Source organism: Morone saxatilis, unplaced genomic scaffold (genome assembly GCF_004916995.1).
Source record: "Morone saxatilis isolate NCDOM2014 unplaced genomic scaffold, NCSU_SB_2.0 Contig15, whole genome shotgun sequence".
NCBI lineage: Eukaryota > Metazoa > Chordata > Actinopteri > Moronidae > Morone > Morone saxatilis.
The window spans coordinates 739634-747552 of NW_023339707.1; the positions used below are offsets into that span (position 1 = coordinate 739634).

General features: G+C 42.1%; 1 long non-coding RNA gene across 1 annotated transcript in view; it reads right to left on the reverse strand.

Annotated features, from left to right (window-relative positions):
* Nucleotides 1-4009, reverse strand: part of LOC118324481 — a 24503-nt gene extending 20494 nt beyond the window's left edge. The window contains exon 1 of the long non-coding RNA XR_004796559.1: nt 2679-4009. This is a non-coding gene — a long non-coding RNA (uncharacterized LOC118324481). The remainder of the gene's footprint in view (nt 1-2678) is intronic.
* Between the last annotated feature and the right edge of the window lie 3910 nt (nt 4010-7919).

A 7919-nucleotide genomic window follows, 5' to 3' on the forward strand; every position in this document is an offset into this window, starting at 1 on the left:
ATATAGAGGAATCAGTATTAAATTCCTAACCAGTTAAAAACTTGTGTGGTAGGTTTAACTATTTATGTAATAGTTTAGGCAATTAAGGCATCATATTGGAACATCGATCCAGTGATTTTGGCCAGTAACAGACTAGGCAGCTGTGGCTCAGGAGGTAGTCGTCCACTAATCAGAAGGTTGGCCATTTGATCCCCAGCTGCTCCTGCTGCATGTCGAAGCAAGATTCTGAACCCCAAATTGCTCCTGATGCTTTTCATCAGTGTGAATGTTAATGAATGAGTTAGCTTCCATCACTGTATGAATATGGAAAGTAGCGTGAAACGCTTTGAATGGTCGAAAGAAGGCGCTATATAAGGCGATACAGTCCATTTACCGTTTACCATACCAATGTTTAATATCAGATTGGTGCAGTTATGACATAGTGGATAAACTGAGAGTAAGAACAAGTAGTGGTTTAAAAAAAAACCTTGAGCAGCCACCCCAGCATGCATTGCTCCTGGAAGTGCTGGCATTGCCAAACTGCAATATCAGGAAGTTTTTCTTTCGTCTTTGGCTGTCAACCTTTCACCTTGAATGACAATTACAGCTAATCAAATCTCCATGAAAGCACACATTGAGGCTGGACTGTTGACACAGCAGTATTCTCCTCACAACTATTTATTTTCTTCTTACATACAAGGGACAAAGCGTGCATTTTTTCTATATGAGTGTGCCTCCACAGTGAAGTGTAAAATGGATATCTTGTAAAAGCAGCATTGTGGATATTTTTTGTGCATATCCACTCGAGTGCACTGCACAGGTACTGTATATTGCTTTTCCATGCTGTATAATTTGACTCCTGTGACTTGTCCTGCGCTATGAACACACAAATTGCCTGAGTGTATCAACTGCATCCGCAAAAACCTATGTGGATATGTCATCCTCTGTAGCCCCCAATAGCCGCTTTTTGTGTTCCTACCACTGTGTAACCAGTGCCTGTGCACATCAGTCCTGCCCGCCCAGTAATTAAACTAAAAGTCTCTTCTATAAATCACACTCGTCCTCTCTTCTCTCTTCCTCTCTCTAATTTCCCCCCTCTTTTCTCCCCCAGCAATAGAACGAAAGGTTTTGTAAATCACCAGCGGTGGCTGGTAAACGAGGCGCACGAGCACACTCCAGCCCGGCACTAGACGCATTACGAAGAATTAAGCTGCCTATCCACTCCGGCCTCTGCGCCTCCCCCTGTCCCAGTATTCCAGGCAACAATTACAATTCTCCAGGGAGGAAGAGCCAACTGTGGTAGATTGTAAGATAAGGGCAGTGTGTAATGTGCACCCGCATTGCACTGTGATGCACAGCTTGGCAGGAAATGGATGGAATTTGCCAACATCTGGCATGACTCCTGCAATCCTTACAATAGGGTGCAGTATCGAAAGACATTTTTCATCCCAGTAAACCAGTCGGAAACTAGTCGGCTCATCCTCTTGCACTTGTAAACCTTTCTGTACACGTTCAAAGCTGCTGCACTTAAGCTAACACCATATAAAGCCAAGTTTCACACCCACTGGGAGATCGCTTGCTAGACAGAAAGACAGATAGATTGCTTTCAAACAGCTGCACAGCAGTCTGCTATAACCACTCCTATAGGGCCAGGCTGGGACACCCGATACCTCGCCACCTCCAGCAATTCACCATGAAGCCTGTCAACGCTTGAGGGGATCAGACGCTTGACAGACAGCTGACCGCTGCTGATCTCCCTGGTATCTGCTAACTGGATAAAAGTAGCCTGGGCAGGGAGACAGAGGGACTGGAGCATATGCATGACACTTTTAGAACCCCAGCTTCTACTTTAACCTCTCTCTCAGGAGAGTCACACGTGTGTGTGTGTGTCCCCGTCTATACATAGAGCTGAAGTCTCGGTGGGATGGCCGCACCAACACTGAGTTCAGCTAGAACGTACTCCTGTGACGTTTGTGCAGATGAAGCTCACCTGTCCGGTCGACAAATATAGTACACGAAGCAGGTTCAGTCACTACCATTAAATAATGAAAAAAGGCATATAAGTGCATCAGAAAAACAAAAAAGCTGTGGAACTGATGCAGAGAACGCGAACAGAAGGAAATATTTCATGTGGATTTTTAAAGAGCAATACGTAATATGATTGTTTATGTCAAATGACGACTACACATACATTCATACATTGATAAATTCAAATCAGTTTTGCCTAAGTTAGTTACCTTTATGTTGACGCACTTACACTTAAGCACTGTGTAAATTCATGCGTCACATATAACCTTTATTTAATGTCTCATTCTCAATTCAAAGAGACATATTTTTATTTTAAATGGTTTCCACTTAGTACAACCAGCTGTTCAGAAAACACTCCAGTATGTGTAACACCTCAGAGAAAACCCTTGACCTTTTAACCCCAATGTGTGGAGATTTGACAATACATGCACTGTAAGCTCTGCTACAACAATCCTAACGCGGAGTGTAGCAATAGATAAATAAATAAGAAGACTCTTTCCAGCTCCTGAACTCACAGTCTATTTTTTTTTTCATAAAGAGCAGCTGAGAAAAAAACTGTGTGTGTGTGAAGGTGGCTGGGAAAAAGCATACACAAACACACATTCACAAATATATGCAGCAAGTAAGCACACATTTGACAAATATATCTATGCACACGCAGAGACACCTACCGTAGCAAAAGGTGATCCAGATAGGGATGCTGGCCCGTGCGGAGTAAAGCAGTCGCTGCAGGCGGAGTCTTTCCTTCCCTGGGAGCTGAATCAGCGATGGAGAGTTTAAGGTTGCAGAGAGGAGAAGAGGAGAAGAGGAGGAGGAGTGAAAAGAGAGGAAAGAAAAAGAAGAGGGTCACGGGACTTGCCTTGCCTCTCTCTTTCTTGCTGGTTGGGGTGAAAAAAGAGGAGGGGTAAAAAAAAAAAAAAAACATAGGACCCAGTGCAGGTAGAAAAGAGCAAAAATAGTGGGCAATAAAAAAAGCACACAGGTTTTGTAAGAGGATTTGATTTGAAGTGATGACTGGGCAGAGAAATGCGTCAGCCGGCAGCCGCCCGTCCCTCCACACCACACCAGGCCATGTAAAGTTAGAAGGGAGACAGCTGATCAGACTGCCAGAGAAGGAGATGGAGCGAGATAGTGAGTGCTGACAGAGCTGAAGGACAAATCGGGAAGAGGGACGGAGGGAGGGAGGAAGGTAGGGAGGGGTTGAGATGAGGGGGTTGAGAATGAAAGAGGGAGTAAAGAGAGACAATGGGTGAGGAGAGCAGGAAAAATAGTATTAGAGTAAAATCAAATAGAGGGAGTGGAGGAAAAGGCAAGAGAATTAAAGTCAGAAATTGGGGGAAAACAGGAGGTTAGCTAAGAAGATTAAATGTATGGAAGAATGACAGGAAAAAGGGTGATAGAAGCAAGGAGGGACAGTACAAACATGGTGGGAGGTAAACAAGGGAAGTTTAGATGGATAAAAGGTGGCGAAAAAAGCAAAAAAAGAAAGAAAGGAAAAAGAGGAAGGTAAAAAGGAACAGTAGAATGGGGAGCATTTCTCAATTATCTCTTACTCTGTCCTGTCCTTTTGTCCCCATATTCCACTCAAGTCACTTTCCCCATTATGCTGTCCAGCGGTCGGTGAAAACAATTCCTCCGAAATAAAGAAAGAAAGACGACAAAATGTTAACGTAAAAAAAAGAGAGAGAAAAGGTTCTTGAGTAAAAGGTCAATTGATACCGCTCACAGGCAATGTTTGTGCATTGTTTTGTTTTTTTCAACGAAGTGTCAAAAATAGACGAAAGAAAGTCGGAATGAGAACACCGTGCGGGGGGAGCAAGCAAGAGGTTTTAGCGTGATCAGAGGAAACCCCCACCATCCCAGGGTTTTTATACCAAGGTAAGAGCCAGAGACGCGTGCCCCTCCGCTATCCCCGCCCTCGCAGCCATGCTCCACGGCCTTATTTAGTGAAGTGTGGCAAAAAATAGCCTCCCAGTGCTGCTGGGGGATGTCTGGGTAAAAGTAGGTGGGTGGGAGACTGGGAGGGACAGGGCAAGGAAGACTGAAAGGTGAGGCTAGTGGGGGATTTCAAGGAAGGTTGGGGGCGGTGGTGATGATGCAGTCACTTTTGATCATTCTCTTCGTTGTTAGGTCCTCTTGATTGAAGGGATATCAGGAAAATAGGATCTTAGCATTTAAAGCTGTAATGTGTAACATTTCTGCATTAAAGCTGCAGTAGGTATTTTTTATAAAAAACTTTTGTCATATTTGCCCAAATTTTCACTATTTTGGGCTAGTAGTACTTCATGTACACACAGATAATCTGTGAGAAAATCAGGTTCCTCTGGCTCATCCTAGTGCTCCTAATGGTATTTGCACAAATCCACCATAAACAACCAATCAGAGCCAAGAAAGATAGTTCAGTCAGACATCTCACGTTTAAAATGTTTATTACAGCAGTATAGCATAGTTAGATTTTGGCATCCAGGCTCCGACCTCATCATTCCCTGCAGATATGTTTACACAGAGATATTGGGGAGTGATGAGCAAATACCTAAACCCTTAGCCGGAGCCTACAGGTGGATTCTGGGGTGGTGGTGGGGCTTACAGAGCAGCAGGCAGCAATAGCTTACAGCGCAGCAGGCAGCAATACGGATGCATAGCATTGTGCATTTTGAAGTGTTGCATTAGGAAAAGTTAAAAGAAATTTGGAAAAACCCTCCTCAATTTTGATAAAAAGGTTTTCACACTCACCTGAGGTGGTTCTTTACCTTTTTTTAAAAAAAAAAAAAAATGTGTTAATGCACTTAAAGGAAGATTTTTTCTGAATAAGTTGTGACATAGCAAATATTTAAGTCACATGACTGATTAGCTGTTTCCACTGACAGTCTCCTCATGGCTCTATAAGACATCCATGATGATGGAACCTTCCTCACATTAATACATGGAACTAATGGAAATGTCATATATCCATATTGTTTTCTTTTTTCACCATTTGAGCTCCCACTGATGCTTTTTTAATTACGTCATCGTGTTGTGCCCACTTCTTTTTTTTTCTGACTAGAGAATTGGCGCCACCTACTGCTTAGCTCATGAACCAACTCTTAATATCTGCATAACGGTAGTGGATAAAAAACAAGCATTAATTAGCATTTTCTTTTGAAATTACTCAAAATTCTGCTTCAATTCAATTCACACATTTGGATGGAAGCTAGAGCATCGAGCATTTTAGCATGTTAGCGAAAAGCATTTTGCGAAAAGCACCAGTGTACACTCTCACAGGGCTGCTAGCTTGCTAGGGCTGTAGACTCTTAGTCTTGTTAATGTCTTTATATTTAGGAAAGGTCGTCCATCTTGCAAGCATAAAGTAATTGTGTTGACATGAGCTAGATAGCTAGCTTAACACATAATGGCCAAGCATTAGGGAGAAGAGAACGCTGTGCAAAAAGAAAAGGAGGATTTACCAGGGCAGTTATCCTATATTGACCATGGCTTTATAGGGAATGGACAAAATCAGAATTGAGTGTGGTCAGACAATTAGCCCACCACATTAAACAGCTTCAGGAGGAGGAGGAGATAAAATCATATAGATGACCTGTCAGAGAGAGCTTTTGGCATGCAACAAACTGGACTCGCACAACAACTCTCGTTTGGCTATCATGAAAATCACACCCGTCATCCTATCACTGGTCCATTGCTCTCATTGAATGCTGGGGTGCTTGGAAGCCTGTTAAAGCAATAGTTTGACATTTAGTCCAGTATGCAACTTCTACAGAGCAGCACATCCACTGAGAATGGACTTTACAGTGAAGTAGTTACAGTGAACATTTAGATATTCATAGATTCTCCAGATACTCTTAAATGATTTGAATGAGGAAATGATATCAGTATAAATGTACAGATCTTTAATCTGTACAAAAAACGGCGTGATGAGTTGTGGTTCTATATATGTTATGTGCTAGACTATTTCTTGGCTAGGCGCAGCAAAGACTCCAGCAAGTCACCACACCTGGCCAAGAAATAGTCCAGCACATAAGCCCCAGTATAACCATCTTCTGGACCCATGTGACATGAGAGTAATAAACAAATAAGCTTTTGGTGCAAAATTGTGTAAAACGTGCCTAAAAATATACATTGCTAGTTATTCTTCTGCAGTCAGAAAGTTCCCTATTGGGTTCAGTGTATCATTCTAAATAGTTCTGAACTGTTATTGTTAATGTCATGTATTGAATATATATATATGTGGAAGTCCATATTTTTAATGCATGTGACTGAATGACATTAGAAAAATCACTGGTTATTTACACACTGCCTGTGTAACTCCACCCTCTCTAAAGCCTTGTCCTTCAGAGTTGACAAGTTTTGATATCAGCACCACAGTTAAAGCCTCCATAAGCCTGATCACCCCCACGTTCCTCCCCCGTCGCCGCCCCCCTGCCGAATCTCCCTCTTGTATTTTTAGCCCTGCCAAATAAAGAGGTGTGAGCCCTTCCACCGCCAAACATCCACACACACCCTCCCCACACTGACAATTCACCAGTTGTAGTCCCAACACTCTGCCCCAGTCCTCAGTACCTGAGACTGCATCACATTTGGTGACACCATAGTGGTGCTGTGTGTGTGTGTGTGTGTGAGAGAGAGAGCGAGAGGGAGGAAGAGAAGCAACCCTCATACAGACAGCAGGGTGAGAGGTGTTCACTTTGTGTGTGTCTCCAAGCTGATGAAGAGTCTCAGGTGAGGCGAATGTATCTGTGGAGGAAGCGGCCGAGAGACGGGGCAAGATGGAGAGAGAGAGGACCTGGGAATTGAGAGGACAGGAGGAAGGGAGGAGAGCTGGAGAAAGAAAGGATATTGATTTCCACCTTAAAGAGGCAATCTCCGCTTCTCAGGAGCGCTGGGGACTAGACTGGGAGTGTGTGTCTGTGCTTGTGTGTGTGTGTGTGTGTGTGTGTGTGTGTATGATCTGTCCTGGGATCACAGCGTAGAGTGGAGACACCGGCGCAGACATCAAGCGCACACACATGCCGTTTTGGGATGTTAATGATGTTAAAAAAAGAAAAATAAAGAGCAAAGCAAAAGACAAAATCACACCTTTAAATTACTCACTTTTCTGCTGTGGCTCCTTCACAGGCGTCCCACTACTCCAATTCATACTGTTATCTTTAATCTTTTCCCTTTTTCCACTTCTTTATGTCCTTTTTTTCAGTTTTAGAGTTTTTTTTACAATCATTTTGTCCAACACAATTAGCACAGCATCTGTCAGGTGCAGGGGCAAATGACCTCTGGACACAACTTTAATATTTCTCTAGATCCTCTAGATGTTATTTTTTGCATATTTTGCAGTCAATTAACACAATTCTAAAATGTTTACATTTTCCTTACATACAAGCTTACCTAATACTAAAATGATAGATCTTTCTTAGTCTCATTTACAAATGCTTGCACACAGCATGCCAGCTAATGTTCAAAACCTTAAAGCTGCAGTTAACTTATATATAAATAACTTTTTTTTCCAAATTTTCACTGTTTTGTGATATTATTTTCTTTATTAATGGATACTGCTTCTGGCTGCAAAAAAACAACATAGTGATGGCCTTAACACCAAACTCGAGGCTTGAAACGTTGCTCCACAAACTAATGGGTGACGTCAAGTATTTTCAGGCATTTAAGCACACTTGAAGCAATTAAAATTCAAATATTATTAGTGACATCATCTAAATGTTATATGTATTTTATTATTGGTTGTATTTTTTGTGAAATTGTTACAAATGTATTTAATATGCCTGGTATTTGTTTGTTTATAGGAAGGCACATTTGTGAACACAATCATTAATCCACAAATCTTCATACAAACTTGTGATTTCCTTTTTCATTTGAGGATCATGAAACATGTGTCACTAGTCTTGACACTAATGTTTCTCCATAAAGCAAAG